This window comes from Heptranchias perlo, chromosome 7 (assembly GCF_035084215.1).
Source record: "Heptranchias perlo isolate sHepPer1 chromosome 7, sHepPer1.hap1, whole genome shotgun sequence".
Classification (NCBI taxonomy): Eukaryota; Metazoa; Chordata; class Chondrichthyes; order Hexanchiformes; family Hexanchidae; genus Heptranchias; species Heptranchias perlo.
In genome coordinates this window covers 60390767-60405728 of record NC_090331.1, presented here as the reverse complement: position 1 = coordinate 60405728, position 14962 = coordinate 60390767, and positions in this window count along the sequence as shown.

Sequence of the window (14962 nt, the reverse complement as noted above, 5' to 3'; positions counted from 1 at the left end):
TTGCCTTCTACCCTCATATTGTCAATCATCTTATATGCCTTTCACATATTGTCTGTGTCCATGTATCACTCCTTCATTAGTCTGTCTCCGTGGATCTCTCCCTTTAATTGATGTCTCCAAGAATGTCTCTCTCAAAAATGACTTCTGTCTGTGTGTGTCTCTCTCATATTGTCTGTCTGTCTGTCTCTTTCATTGTCTCTCTTTCTCTCATCTTGTAAGACTCCTAGGCCCTGATATTTGCGGAGAGGGAGCGGGGGCAACTGCGAGCAGCTGGAAAATACAGGAAAGGTGGAGGTCCTCATTTGAATTTTTTTTCTCCGTTTCCTGCTCAGCAGCTGGCCAAACTGAGAGACTGGCTGGCTGCTCGATGGGAAGGCCCGCTGTAGAAGGCGGTAGCCAGAGACCAGAGAGGAGGGAGGGGGGAGGGAGAGATTGCTGGGGGGCTGGAGAGATTGGATCGCTGGGGGATCAACCAATCGCGGGGGTGGGGGGTGGTGGGGGAGAGATTGGATTATGGCGGGGGGGCAGATATCGGATCATGGGGTGGGGGGGGGGGGTCGGCCAATTGCAGGGAGGCAAATCGCGGCAGATTAGCTTGGGGGGCCAGGGGGAAGCATTCCTGCTCCTCCTGGCCCACAAGCAGTGCTGGAAAACCACTAACCTGCTGAATCCGGCAGTTCCCATCTCCTTTTAGCTGCTGTGTTTCCCGAGCCCTGGGAAACCTGGCCCGCAGCCATTAAGTTCAAATGGTTGCCAAAATCTGAGGAATGCAGCCTCATTAGCATATTATAATTACTGACCCGCTTCTCGAAAGCAGGTTACTTGCCCACCCCCAAATCCACCGGCGTTAAACCGGAAGTAGGCGTGTTCGCGGCGGGTTGGGGTTGGGTTTCAAATTTTTAAGAATTTAACCCCTCTTCCTACCCCTCTTGAGGGGTTAAAATTCCTCCCCTTGTATCTTTCATACTGTCGGCCTCTGTGTATCTGTGTCTCATGTTCCCTGACTTTGTATGCTTCACTCATTTGTCTTACTCGGTATGTCTCTTTTTTATATTGTCTGTCTCTGAATTTTTGTCTCATACTGCTATATCTGTATCCATCTCTCCCATTATCTGTTTCCTTGTGTATCTGTCCTCAGTGTTGTCTCATTTCTGTTGATTAGTTTGTCCAACCTGTATTTAATCAGCCCTGTAATTTGTGTGTTTGATTTCTATCTCTGCATCTTCTACCAAACCACCTCTGTTTGCAAAAGGGTATAAAAGAAAAAATGAGCATTCATTTTGTTTTATGATATTGAACCTTCTAAGACCTTTGAAAAAGGGACTTTGTTCTGAATCACGAATTTCGTAAAAAGGGAAGTGTACACTAAATGTGAATGAGAGTGCTTCTTTTAATCATCAACCTTTGATCTTTACAATGGAGGCATTTGTAATCATTGATCAGAAACATCAAGGGCTCGATATTACCAGGGCGGCGGGTTCGGGGCGGGGGGTAGATTGGGTGCGTGGGTAACGAGCCGGGCGCAATCGCAGGCTGATGGAACCACTAACCTGGTCTTCCGGGTTCCCCGCTGCTGAGCTGCGCGGCGGGCGGGCTGCGCATGCGCAGTAAGGTCTGTCAGCTGAAGGAGCTCTATTTAAAGGAGCAGTCCTCCACTGACTGATGCTGCAAGAAATAGGAAAAATTACAGCATGGAGCAGCCCAGGGGGAAGGCTGCTCCCAGGTTAATGATGCCTCACTCCAGGTATCATTGGATGGGGTGAGGAGGTGGGGGAGGACAGAGATCTTCCCCCCGGCAGGTGGGAGGAAGCCGCCTGCCTCTGCCACCAAGAAGGCCTGGCTCGAGGTGGCAGAGGAGGTCACCAGCACCACCAACATATCACGCACCTGCATACAGTGCAGGAGGTGCTGCAACGACCTAAGTAGGTCAGCCAAAGTGTGTACACTTACTCATTCCCCTACACTCCGTCTGTCACATCACCGCCCCCACCCCACACCTCCTTCTGCACTGCCAACACTACTCTGTCACATCACCCCTCACACCCACTCAAAGCTCATCCTCATCTTACCTGCACTTACTCACCTCGCCAGTACTCATCCCGCCACTACCACTCAACCCAATCCTCATACAATCTCATGGATCTATCTCATACTCACCCTCATGCATCTCTTTCACGGTCAGCCTCACCCAACCTGCCACTACCTGTGCTGCAGCCACAGGACATGCATCACATATGTGCAGTAGGCAGCGTAAGGCAAACGTGTCGTGAGCATGAAGGGGATGCACAGGGGTGTTTGAGGGTTTGTCATGGTTTTTACTTGTATTGAATTTCTGACCAACTCACATTACATATTATATTGGCACCACTACTGCCACGTCTTTGCAAATCTTGTCTGGTTTGTGCAATAATGCCCTTTCCTGAGGATCACAATGAAGACCCACAACTGATGCCACCCATTGTGTTACTGCAGAGTGGGTGTAGGTGTATTTGCAGGGCTCTTTTGTGCAGACGACTGAGAGACGTCGGTGATGTCCTCGGTGGCACCCTGGAAGGATGTGGAGGAGAAGTTGTTGAGGGCAGTGGTGACTTTGACAGCGACAGGTAAGAAGATGGTGCTCGGGCCAGCCGGAAGCAGCTTGGCATGAAGGAGGCTGCAGATGTCCTCGACTACATGTCGAGTGACTCTGAGCCTCCGTGTGCACTGCTGCTCAGAGATGTCCAGGAAGCTGAGCCTCGGTCTGTGGACCGTGTGGCGAGTGTAGTGCCCTCTGCGACGCATCTCTCTCTGCGGTTGCCCTCCCTCCTCCTGTACAGGTGGATGTGTCACAGCACTGTGTTGTGGAGCTCCACGTGTCAGAGGTGGACGGCGAGGCCGGCGAGGCTGGTGATGCTGTTCGCCCTCCGAGGAGGTCATGACTGCAGCTACGGCGGCCCCCATCCGGAAGATATCCATCTGAGGGGGTCCGCAAGGTAGATACATGTCTCCGGACCCCGGGGTAAGTATGCAAGTTGTTGAATTTTATTGTTGGGAGGAGGGTGGTGGAGGCCAATCTTTGTCCAAAGTGACCGAGTGGCCTCCTGCAATGAGTGAGGGTCTCCCCCCACCCCCCCCCCACCTGTCAAATGGACCTTTGCAGCTGCCACAGGCTGATGGCTGCAACACGTCTCTTTGAACTGGGAGTGTTCCCCCAGTACAGGAAACAGTCCCAGTTGTTTGCAAAATCCCACCCCATGTAAAATATCTCCTTAATCAGGTCTCTAAATGACCTGAAATACCTAAATAAATACTTTAAGTGGCACCCTGCCGGCTTTAATTGCCTGCGGGAGTCCCACATGCAGGGGCTGCGTGCGCACATCAGCGTGTCTGTGGGAAACCCGGAAGTGGGCGGGTTGGAGCCGGGATCCCAGCCCGCTCCGGGATTCCCCGATTTTCGGAGCCCCCCCGCCAGGAACGCACCCGATAGCGGGTGCTAATATCGAGCCCCAACACTTTATATTCAGGAATATTCATTTAAAATAATAAGAAAAAAATGGAAGCTGCCTGGGGAATTTCCAAAGCCAAAGAAGCAGCAGGAAGAGAAGTTAAAAACAGATGCAATAGTATAGAAGGATGTGGAGTCGAGTAATGGAGGTGAGGATGAAGCCTATAATAATGTAACAGGCAGAAGGAGGAAGATTGGACCCAATAAGGAGGGAACTTAGTTTAAAATGGTGAGATGCTTCATTTTATTGAAAAAAGCATGAGCCTCGATGCTATAAAAATAGGAATGTTTATTTGAAGTGAGCTATCATCCGCTATTTAAAATAAAATGGTACACAAAGACGGTTTATCTTTTCCTGATAGGCGCTAACAGAAACTGCTCGTTGTTGTCAAAGAGGAAAATATAGTTGATACTGATTAACATCTGTGCTAGGAAATGCTATATTTTTTCTGTAATGAAGTAGTTTGCGATATTTTCTCAGCTCTTGGGGTCCCCTTCCCAGTGGCATCATTTCCTCACTGAGAGGGTAGGCGGGCAATCTGTTCTCCAGTTTCTGCCAATGCCACTCAGAAGCTGGCAGAAGGTTTGTTGTGTGTGAGAATAAGCGAGGGTGACTTCTGTCATTTTTCTGCCTATGGGGAAGCTTTTTACCTCCACATTATGCCTCCCAGATGGTCTGGCAAAAATTGAGAACTCACCGGGTTTTGTAATTGCTGATGCAAAAACTGTTTGTTACTGTTTCATGCAGTGTATTTTTACAGTAATACATGGACATCAAGGTGCCTTGGATCAGGATTTCTACAAATTGCAAATAAAAGTAGCCAGTTGATAGCTCTTTATGCCACGTCTCCTTTAATCATTCATTCACCAATTCAATCTAAAATAAGAGAAAACACTTCTCAAAACCTGTATCTTGCACAAAAATGCTTCGACTTCTGTACTTCATTGCTATCCCTAGTTGAAGATTGGCAGGGGATTGACTGTGTTTCGTGGGCTGAGATAAAAGCCTTGGCTTGTTGGGGAAAATTTTATTAGATTTTTGTAGAGGTGGAAGATGATTTATTAAAAGGGCATCCATAAAATATCACAAATGGGAGTGATAAGAATAGGTTAGAACCATTATTCTGTGATACCATAACATTTTCAAACAAGCTACCAATTGGGACATTCAAAAATGACTTAGTTGCTGTCTGATAATACCGGAGGAAAAAAGTCATGTGAAATAGAGTGTAGCATTCTTCTCGGGTTGTACTTAAGGCGCATTTAACATAGAATTTTTAAAACCACAAGATCTTCACCTTTTGATTATAATGAAGAGCTGATGCTTGAACCGTTAATGGGAAAGATAAACATCCCAGGATGCTTACTGATTATGTTGTTACCTTTAATTCCTTTCAACTGAGAACAATAATAAAAGTAACTCAATTCTATTGTGAATGGAAAAACATAGAGTTACACCATCAGTGTTTTGGATACAGAATGTGGCATGAATCTCCTGAAGAACAGAGATTTCCAAATCTAATGGGTTAGAAAACCAAGATAAATTTCAATTTTTCATTTACAAGAAGATTCTGCTAACTACAAATTAAGAATACTGAAATCTGTAATAGGAAATACAGGATGGCAGAATCTTTTTCCATGTGTTGATTTGAAGTTGAAACATTAGAGGCATAAACAAATCTATTTGGTCAATCTAGTGGTTAGAATTGTGAGAATTAAAATGTTGTTAGAAGGTTTCACATTCCTTTTTCATTTGTGCTGGGCTATTAGTTACATTAAAGTGTGAAATATTACAGTATCACTGTTAATTATTTTATACCTCCTAAATTGCAGAAGCATTTCTTTACTACCATTCTAAAATACCTCCTATTACACTGATTTAGACATTACACCCAAGCTACTGAAACCAGAATGAACAGATCACAGAATAAAGGCGATATAGAGCAAAATGTAATTATACTTTCTTTCAGGTTTTTAAGCACATTCAGACTGACAGGTATCCCAGGAGTCCTTGAGGCAGCAGATGGCCTGTGTGCAATTCCCATCAATACAAAACATGAGGACACTTAAGATCAAACATTTTCACACTCATCCTTGAGATTATGACAAAAAATCTAATATTAGATTCTTTACAAATGATAGTTCTCAAGTTTCACAGGGGACTGAAAAGCAGCATCTAGAGGGGACAGAAACACCTCAATAAATGTAAATGTTACAGTAATCTCAAAAGGGAAGGTCAGATGAAGGCAATGAACTTCAATTTTCTACATTAATTTTAGTGATCCAACAAGTATATGTAAAATGTAAGTACAGTGTGTTTGGTCTGTGCAGAGTGGTTGATTTCAGTGAATGTGAGAGAAGAAACACTAAGACTACAATTGGTCTCAACTTTCGTGGGCTAGGGACAGGGAAAACTAGACAGTGGTCCTGCTTCTAATGGATATCCATTAACCTTGCTGGAAAGTACACATTTGTGAACATCGCATGATGACAGGAACATACTCAACCAAGAAGTGTCCCATGGTTGGAAACCCTGCCATCTCACGTTGACTCGGTTCATATATGATGAATGGCCAGTTTTGTCAGACTGGCAAAAGGTGGGAAGTGGTGTTCCACAAGGATCGGTGCTGGGACCACTGTTGTTTCCTATTTACATAAACGATTTGCAGACAACACCAAATTGGGGGGTATAGTTCACCGTGAAGAGGGCAGCGACAAAATACAGGAAAGCATTAATAATCTTGCAGAATGGGCGTGTAACTGGCAAATGAATTTCAATATAGATAAGTGTGAGGTGGTATATTTTGGTAGGAAGAATAAGAGTCTAAATGGGGTAGAGGAGCAGAGGGATCTGGGGGTACAGATACAGAAATCACTAAAAGTAACAATGCAGGTTAATAAGGCCATTAAAAAAAGCAAACAAAGCACTGGGGTTCATTTCTGGGGGGATAGAATTGAAAAGCTGGGAAGTTATGTTAAACTTGTACAGAACCTTGGTTAGACTACACTTGGAGTACTGTGAACAGTTCTGGTCTCCATATTATATAAAGGATATAGAGGCACTGGGGAAAGTGCAAAAAAGATTTACTAGGATGATACCAGAACTGAGAGGTTATACCTATCAGGAAAGATTGAACAGGCTGGGGCTCTTTTCTCGAGAAAAGAGAAGACTGAGCGGTGAGCTGATAGAGGTCTTTAAGATTATGAAACGGTTTGATAGGGTAGACATAGGGAAGTTGTTTCCACATGCAGAGGCGACCAGAATTAGGGGCTAGTCATTAATAAATCCAATAGAGAATTCAGGAGAAACTTCATTACCCAGAGAGTGGTTAGAATGTGGAACTCGCTACCACAAGGAATAGTTGAGGCGATTAGCATAGATGCATCTAAGGGGAAGCTAGATAAACACATGAGGGAGAAAGAAATAGAAGGGTATGTTGATGGGATTAGATGAAGAAGGTTGGGAGGAGGCTTGTGTAGAGCATAAACACCGGCATGGACCTGTTTGGCCGAATGGCCTGTTTCTTTACTGTACATTGTATATAATTGTATGTAATGGTCGGATACTGGGACCAATTTTAGGAGAAGACTAAAACAGAGTGGGAAAAAAACTTAGAAGAAAAACAACTATTGTCATTAAGTGCAACAATGAATTACTGTTTCTGGGTTGAAGCCCCAAACCAGCACTTGAGCACTAAATCTAGCCTTACACTCCAGTCCAGTACTGGGGGAGTGCTACACCGAGTGAGATCCTTCAGGTGAGATGTCAAACCAATTTCCATCCAGAAATTCAGATGGACATTAAAGATCCCATTGCTCTACTCAAATAAGAACAGGTAGTTCTCCCATTGTGAGAGAGATAGGAGGAAGGCGGATACGTTCTCAAAACTCTCCTGCGTTCAAGACTCCTCTGCCGGCCACAAAGGAAAGGAAAATCAGGTGAGGTGTATAATGGGCGGCCGATATACTACTGGCCATTTACACCCCCGCCAAAGCTGAAATTTCACCCCTCCCTGATTCTCGCTCTCTGCGCCTACGATTTTGCCAAAGATTTTTTTCTTTTGAAAAACTGAGGTGAGGCAGGGTTCAATATTTTAAAAGCATGACTGCTGATAACATTAGACAACACTATTTTAACTTCACTTGTTTATTTTAAATGGATTAACTCATTTAAGGGAAAAACATTGCAGGGCTATGGGAAAAGGGCAGGGGAGTGGGACTAATTGGATTGCTCTTTCAAAGAGCTGGCATAGGCACAATGGGCCGAATGGCCTCCTTCTATACTGTACAATTCTGTGATTCTATTCTGTCAGACAACACCACTAAAAATTGATGAAATTGTCTTACATCTCGTTCATTTGGGATCTTGCTGTGCACATATGTGCACCGTGTTTGGCTCTGTAACAACAGTAATTGTACTGCAAAGCAATCCATTATATGTGAAGTGCTTTCAGAGATTTCTAAGGGACAAGATAAAGTCTTATATAAGTGAAGTCTTTCTTACTTTGTCTTGTATTGTAACACCTATATAATAAAAATCTTTTGTATGGCATAAACACAAACATTACTTTCTGTAACACTTATGTTTACATTGTAATGGGAATTTCCTTTGTAAACATTTGTAATGTGATTCTGTATGTAAACATTTTGTAATGGGATAAGTGTAGGTAAACATTTCCTGTTGATGGATCAATCAAATCATTAAAAATGCTTTGCATCCATTTATTTCTCAGAAATTGAAATTTTAATTGTCCAAAACAGGGTCTAAAACAATTTTTTTTTAAAGAATACATATTTCACAATAACATAATTAAATTTATCTATTGAATTGTTTTTGTGTCTTTGGGTACCTTCATTAACATTTTTAACTTAAAGGCTTCAGCCTCTGCTAAATACCTGGGCTTCCAAACTCCAAGATCCCCACCCTCGTTCTGCTAAACACCACGTTCTCCATACCAGTGCTATCACAGCCCAGGACCACTACCAGGGTAGCTAAATCCCACTTCCCCAACCCAAGCAATACCAGATATCTAACTTCAACTGAAATGTTTTGCATGCCATCTTGTTATGTATTCTCAGATTTAAAAGTGGCAAAGAATAAAAATTAAATGCAACAAGAACAACTTGCACTTATGTAATAGCTTTAATGCAGCAAAATGTCCCACGGTGCTTTATAGGAGAGTAATCAGACCAAAATTGACACCAAGCCAAAGAAGGAGACAGTAGGACAGGTGACCAAAAGCTTGATCAAACAGGTAAGTTTTAAGAAGCATCGTAAAGGAGTAGAGAGAGATGGAGAGATGGAAAGGTTTAGGGAGGGAATTACAGCCTAGACAACTGAGGGTACGGCCATCAATGGTGAGATGAAGGAAGTGGGGTTTGCACAAGAGGCCAGAGTTGCAGGAATGCAGAGTTCTTGGAGGGTTGTAGGGCTGGAGGAGATTACAGAGAAAGGGAGGGGTGAGGTTATGGAGGTATTGAATATGAGGATGAGAATTTTAAAATAGAAGCATTGGTGGACTGGGAGGCAATCCAGGTCAGCGAGTACAGGGGGGATGGATGAATGGGATGGTGAGAGTTAGGAAACGTTTCGGATGATCTCAAGCTTATGGAGGGTGGAAGATGGGAGGCTGGCCAGGGGGACATTGGAATAGTTGAGTCTGGAGGTAACAAAACCATGGATGAGGGTTTCAGCAGCATATAAGATGAGGCAGGAGCGGAGACGGGTGAACCTGTGGAATTCTCTACCACAAAAGGCAGTGGAGGCCAAGTCATTAAATATATTCAAGAAGGAGATAGATATATTTCTTAATGCTAAAGGGATCAAGAGGTATGGGGAAAAAGCGGGAACAGGGTACTGAGTTAGACGATCAGCAATGATCATTTTGAATGGTGGAGAAGGGCCGAATGGCCTATTCTTGCTCCTATTTTCTATGATTCTACGATATTATGGAGGTGGAAGTAAGCAGTCTTTGTGGTGGAGAGGATATGGGGTCAAAAGTTCAACACAGGGAAGAGGATGGTATGGTCAACCGTGTCAAAGGCTGGAGACAGCTCGAGAAGGACAAGGAGGGATAGTGCACCACAGTCACAGTACGTCAGTAAAGTAAATAAATATTTGGTCTGGGGTTTCAATGTTGTAATGGAATTGTGCCTGTGGGTGACTCTGTTAGCATAATGTTATGCCATCTAATGTTACATGACCATCAATCAACTGAACACAACCCTTTATGCTTAAGCAAACAGCATTAAATAAATATAGCCACTTGGTGGCATGCAGTGCATTTACAGATGAAAAGCGGCACCTTAGTAAAGGAAAGGTAAATAGAACTCACCTCCCCATCCATTGTGGAGATAATAAGGCAAGATGAGAAATAATGGGGTGAGGTCACATATCACTTGAAGCAGGAAAGCAGAACACACACAGCACAGTGGATACAGAGGCCTGGAGTTATAGGTACTGTGAAGAAACAGAACTGCAGGGCAAAAGCAGGGGCAGAATGACACAGTAATGGACCAAAGACTGTAAATAGCCTCTCGCTGGTAAACGGCAATACAGTCAGTAGAGAAGTCTGGAAATGTGCTCACTTTTCAGCTTTTTGACAGCTGGAACTCCTCTCCATCCACTGAGCAGCTTCTGGTCCCCTCATCCCTCACTGAGCAGATTTTTGACAACTGGCCCCTCCATGAACAGCCTTTCAATAACTGGAACCCCTTCCCCCCACACTGAACTGATTTTCCTTTCTCCTCTCCCTGTTCCCCTCCCAATTACCAGCTCCCACTTTCTTCTCCTGCTCTCTCCCTTCTTGATCTCTTTTCCTTTTCCTCGCTCACCCTCTCCACCAACTCCTTTCAACTCTCTCCACCCTTCCCCCTCCCCCTTTTTGCACTAATTCAATTATTCCTCTACTCTCTAACACCATATGACCTGAATAATGCCCTTGGTCTTGACTTCCTATGAGCAACAGCACAGGAGATTGACTAAGATAAACTAAAGGCCAGTCATTTATGGTTTTTGCAGAATATGGACATTCAAAGCACCAGTAAAAGTCCCAGAACCTCCTACATAGGATAAAGATCCCTTTTGTTGTAAAACTGCACATCCTCCAAATGACCATAAACAATGCCATGATAGATCTGCTAGTAATATAGAAACATATTGGGAAGGAAATTGCTCCGAGTAGCAAACCAGCAGTGCTCGCCGCTCATTAGATTCAAAGTCGCCTGCTAAGTTACTGCGTTTTCTTTTGGTGGCAACTTCCTTGAACTGCGAATTCAAAAAACTTCAGCGTTCTTTCCGGGGCTGTGTGACTGGTGAAAGGATCTCTATGTCCCCTCTTCCAATCAGCTTAAAGCAAAACGCTGTGAAAACCAGGAAGTGCAGTTCATTGACGATCCAGACTAAAAACCAGGAAGTGCCCGATAAGGTAAGTAAATGTATTGTAAAATCACATGGAGAAAGTGAAATAAAGAGAGGGATAAGACTGAGATAAAAGAGACAGGAGAAAAAAAGTTTTTTAAAAATTTGAAATTTTTTAATTTAAAAAAAATGTTTAAATGTCCAAAAACAATTAAAATCAGGAGTAATGAGATTCCACATTCTTAAAAGTTAATTTTTAGTTGTTTGGCAGTCATTAAGACTGACCATGCCGTTAAAAGTTAATTTAGATCTGATATAACTGAGTATACCTGTTTTGTGGCAAGATTAGTTAGACTCAAGATAAAGGGTCAGCCATTTAGAACCGTGATGAGGAAAAATTTCTTCACTCAGAGTGATTGTGAATCTTTGGAATTCTGTGCCCCAGAGGGCTGTGGATGCTCAGTCGGTGAGTACATTCAAGACTGAGATCGATAGATTTTTGGATGCTAAGGGAATCAAGGGATATGGCGATAGGGCAGGAAAATGGAATTGAGCTAGAAGATCAGCCATGATCTTATTGAATGACGGAGCAGACCCGAGGGTCCATATGGCGTACTCCTGCTCCTATTTCTTATGTTCTTATGTCCAGCTGGGCAGGAGAGCAATTTGGCGCTGGTCCATTGATTGCAGCCGGCGAGGTCCCTTTAACGCAAAGCATACAAATCACCGGCAAACCAGAAACATAGGAACATAGCAACAGGAGTAGGCCATTCAGCCCCTCGTGTCTGCTCCGCCATTTGATAAGATCATGGCTGATCTGTGATCTAACTCCATATACCTGCCTTTGGCCCATATCCCTTAATACCTTTGGTTGCCAAAAAGCTATCTATCTCAGATTTAAATTTAGCAATTGAGCTAGTATCAATTGCTGTTTGCAGAAGAGAGTTCCAAACTTCTACCACCCTTTGTGTGTAGAAATGTTTTCTAATCTCGCTCCTGAAAGGTCTGGCTCTAATTTTTAGACTGTGCCCCCTACTCCTAGAATCCCCAACCAGCGGAAATAGTTTCTCTCTATCCACCCTATCCGTTCCCCATAATATCTTATAAACTTTGATCAGATCACCCCTTAACCTTCTAAACTCTTGAGAATACAACCCCAATTTCTGTGATCTCTCCTCGTAACTTAACCCTTGAAGTCCAGGTATCATTCTAGTAAACCTACGCTGCACTCCCTCCAAGGCTAATTTGTTCTTCCGAAGGTGCGGTGCCCAGAACTGCTCACAGTACTCCAGGTGCGGTCTAACCGGGGTTTTGTATAGCTGCAGCATAACTTCTGCCCCCTTGTACTCCAGTCCTCTAGATATAAAGGCCAGCATTCCGTTAGCCTTATTGATTATTTTCTGCACCTGTTCATGACACTTCAATGATCTATGTACCTGAACCCCTAAGTCCCTTTGGTCATCCACTGTTTTTAACTTTTTACCATTTAGAAAGTACCCTGTTCTATCCTTTTTTGATCCAAAGTGGATGACCTCACATTTGTCTACATTGAATTCCATTTGCCACAGTTTTGCCCATTCACCTAATCTATCAATATCCCTTTGTAATTTTATGTTTTCATCTACACTGCTTACAATGCCACCAATCTTTGTGTCATTGGCAAACTTAGATATGAGACTTTCTATGCCTTCATCTAAGTCGTTAATAAATATTGTGAATAATTGAGGCCCCAAGACAGATCCCTGCGGGACTCCCACTAGTCACATCCTGCCAATGTGAGTACCTACCCATTATCCCTACTCTCTGTCGCCTTTCGCTCAGCCAACTTCCTAACCAACTCTGTACTTTTCCCTCGATTCCATGGGCTTCTATCTTAGCTAACAGTCTCTTATGTGGGACTTTATCAAATGCCTTCTGGAAGTCCATATAAATAACATCCATTGACATTCCCCTGTCCACTACTTTAGTCACCTCTTCAAAAAAATTCAATCAGGTTTGTCAGGCACGACCTACCTTTCACAAATCCATGCTGGCTCTCTCTGATTAACTGAAAATTCTCGAGGTGTTCAGTCACCCTATCCTTAATTATAGATTCCAGCATTTTCCCCACAACAGATGTTAGGCTAACTGGTCTATAATTCCCCAGTTTCCCTCTCTCTCCTTTCTTAAAATGCGGAGTGACATGTGCAATTTTCCAATCTAGAGGGACAGTTGCTGAATCTAGAGAACTTTGAAAGATTATAGTTTGGAAGAGCAAGTTCCGGATTTCTGCCTTTGACTGCATGTGTTTGCTTTTCCATTTAATGAGCTGTTAGGCTCACCATTATTTTAAAAGCAATTTCCGGTCCAAAGAATAACTGTATATTTCATAGAACAGACTTACAATATATTTCTACTAGTTAAATGACTTATAACATTAATTTCTTCATGTCAAAATGTACAATACAATCAGTGTCTTGTATTCGTTTATAACATAGTAGGCAGCACATAGCCTGGAAGCTGCATTCATTCAAGTAAGCCATATATTATTATGTATTTAGAAAAATACATATGTTTCACCATTATGAAGTAAAGGGCAATACTTGCAAGTCAATAATACAATCATTGTGTAACTTGCTTGTGATTCTGTTTTAGCTACTGTATGTGAATTGGTTACAACAACCACTGTGATCATTTAATAGAATAGGTAAAAGAAAGGAACAATATAATTGGTCAAAACAGCAGGCATGAGAGCCCAGTAGAAGCCTCCATTGCTCAAGTGCTTTTATTACTAATGAATGATCCAGCACGTTTTCTTATTTCATTGGATTGAAATGATCTATCTGATGAAGACATGAGGAGACTCAGCCCAGGAATTTCCTTGGAGCTGCTCCTGCTCGGCTGCCATAACTTCGCTGGAAGTCCAGCGCAAATCCCATTTACACATGCAAGCAAGTTTGTGCCACACTTATGGTGAAATTACAAAGGCGGAGCGGGAGAAGCTTGGAGGAAATTCCCAGCATTACGATCAAATATTTTCACAAGCTTCCATGAGACCTTGTTCCAAAATAATGCAAGATGCACATCACGTTTTAATCAGCTTTCAGCCCCTTAGCTCTGCATAATGTTTTTCCAACAATCATTGTAACCATAATAAAAATATTTGTTTTAAGCCAAGTAGCAGGTGTTTGTCAAGTTATGAGTAGGCCATGATATTTGAATCAGCTGTTAACTTTGTCAAGAACCAGAGTAAAAGCCAAAGAAAAGTCTGTAGGCATCTTTTCGCAGATTCTTCTGAGGATTATTCATTTGATATAAAAACTAAGCATGAGGAAACTAGCTTTCACTAGAATGTTGCCAACATATGACACCTTGGAGTAAAACTAATCACACAGAGACTCATCTCCTGTGCGACATTTTTAAGTGACTGTTATGTTCAGATCTTTCCAAGTTGCACATTCTTATCCTCGTGTTTAAATCCCTTCATGTCCTTTCCCCCTCTCTATCTCTGTAAACTCTTTCAACCTCACAACTTCCCCCCACCCTGTCCCCCCCCCAGAACTCTCCATTCCTCTGACTTTGGCCTTTTGTGCAAACCCTCCCTTCGCCCCACCATTAGTAGCTGTGCCTTCAGTCATCTCGGCCCCACACTCTGGAATTCCTTCCCTAAACCCCTGTGCCTCTCCACCTCTCTACCTCCCTCTCTTCCTTTAAAGCCCTCTTTTAAAACCCACCTCTTTCACTAAGCTTCTGGTCACCTCTCCTAATTTGTCTCGACGTCCATTATTTTCTGACTACACCCCTGTGAGATGTCTTGGAACGTTTCTCTAGATTAAAGGTGCTATGTAAATGCAAGTTTGTTGATGTTGTAGGATTGAGAAGTAAGCTAAGTTGGAGAGATGGGCTTCTGAGCATTTCATTGATTGCCTTGGTATATGATGCCTTCAAGAACTTGAGGCCTTGTCCCCATGGATTTGAGCTATTGTTGTTTATGATGATTCTTGGAATTTTTTCTCCATAAGAATAAAACTTGTGAAAGAAACTTAAAGGTAGGTTAAAAAAAGTCTGTGATAGTAACTCCCACTTGTTAGCATGTTGAAAATGAGTTTTTCCACAGATTAATAGGAAAATGCTCAGTT